Source organism: Scylla paramamosain, chromosome 6 (genome assembly GCF_035594125.1).
Source record: "Scylla paramamosain isolate STU-SP2022 chromosome 6, ASM3559412v1, whole genome shotgun sequence".
Lineage (NCBI taxonomy): Eukaryota > Metazoa > Arthropoda > Malacostraca > Decapoda > Portunidae > Scylla > Scylla paramamosain.
In genome coordinates this window covers 30,164,497-30,166,246 of record NC_087156.1, presented here as the reverse complement: position 1 = coordinate 30,166,246, position 1,750 = coordinate 30,164,497, and the positions used below count along the sequence as shown (strand labels likewise).

The 1,750-nt window shown below is 44.1% G+C and overlaps 1 non-coding gene across 1 annotated transcript; it reads left to right on the top strand.

The window, feature by feature from the left end:
- The first annotated feature begins 1,428 nt into the window (after nt 1-1,428).
- Trnae-cuc (transfer RNA glutamic acid (anticodon CUC)) lies at nt 1,429-1,500 on the top strand. Its single transcript has one exon. It is a non-coding gene; the product is annotated as a tRNA-Glu (tRNA).
- Nucleotides 1,501-1,750: the final 250 nt, after the last annotated feature.

Sequence of the window (1,750 nt, the reverse complement as noted above, 5' to 3'; positions counted from 1 at the left end):
TGTGTGTGTGTGTGTGTGTGTGTGTGTGTGTGTTTAAGCGCGCACGTCTGCGGTGCATGCATGGGTCCGTGCGTTCATATGCGTGCGTGCGTGTTTGGGTAGTACATGCAACTGTAGTAGTACATGCGTGTGTGCGTGTTACAGGCGTGCGTTGGTGTGTGCGTGCGTAGGTACGTGTGTGTGTGTGTGTGTGTGTGTGTGTGTGTGTGTGTGTGTGTGTGTGTGTGTGTGTGTGTGTGTGTGTGTGTGTGTGTGCGTGCGTGCGTGCATGTGCGCGTGTTATGCAAGATACATCAATACCTCTCCCCCAGCGATCGATGAGCAGCGGGACTTTAAAAATAGCTCGACGTGACAACAAGAAAAAGAAATATTCCCGCTTACTAAATCTACGGGAAAAAAAGAAGACTGGAATGTTGCTTTTGTGAGGACTGAGGCGGCACAGGTGAGGGGCAGACGTGGTACCCTCTTCTCTGGCCCTTACCTGCCGTGTCCTGCCCCCATCACACCGTCACACACACGTACTGACGCAAAAGGGCCTGCATGAGGAGGAATAGTTTGTGTGTATTTTCGTTTGTGTGTCTTTTTATAGAGCTACATACAGTGCTTTGTCGATCACACTGCTTCCCACGTAACACTCCCCCAAGCATGCCACGCCCCTCGTTACCTTATCAGTGTCATTCCCCTCCAGGGCCTTTGATCCAGACGTTCATCATCATTCTTTACTTGACGTTATTCTTAAATGACGCTTTACTCGTATCTCGAATAATTTCAACTGGGTGTATTGTTATTGTGGTTTTCAAGGGTGTTTGTTTCTTGTAGTAAGGACTCTGCACCATCTGTAAAAAAAAAAAAAAACACCCATGAGAATGTGATATATCATCTTTGTATCCTTTAAAGACAGAACAAAATATTGTAGGCCTTTGTTTCTCGATCCTTGTCCTTTCTCTACTCTTTTGGACTAGTTATTGTCATTATTACTAATGTTATTGCTATTGTTGTTATTCTTTTTTATCTCCATTAAGACTCGGTTTTGTCTTTATGGTTTGTCGATGGGATGGCTGTGGCGGGTAAGTGCTGCTACTCATGCAAGATTTTGTTTTCATGCAGGCGGCATGTTTTTAGTGTTGCGTAAGGCCACGCTACATGGAAGAAAATTACTACTGCAACTAGGAGTAGTATCATTGTTGTTGTTGTTGTTGTTGTTGTTGTTGTTGTTGTTGTTGTTGTTGTTGTTGTTGTTGTTGTTGTTACTGCTGCTGCTGCGGAAAATCCCTGTCTGTGTATGTTCGCTCATGCGATCGTGCATGTGTTTGCGCAGACACGCATACTGGCAAACATAAATGTATAATTAATAACATCTTCATTTTTCACTGCCTTACATCTTGAGGAAATTAGAAAATCAAAGCAGGTTTTCTAAGATTTCGCAGCTCCCGTGTGGTCTAGTGGCTAGGATACGCGGCTCTCACCCGCAAGGCCTGGGTTAGATCCCCTGCACGGGAATAAGTTTCGGCTGGGTACTGGTTGCAGTATAGTTCTTTTCTTCTGGAAATATTTCCACACAACTAACCTATAATGAATAGATTTTCTCATTGTCTCGAAATGCACCTGGGAGAGCAGCGGGTTGGGAGGAGCAATTCGGTTTCCTGTCCTGCTCAATTTGTTTTGGAGAAGATAGTGTAAATTATAACAGACAGCTTAGAAGATGCCAACAGGTCTGCCTTTTTTTTTTTTTTTGCTCTTTCTTTGTATT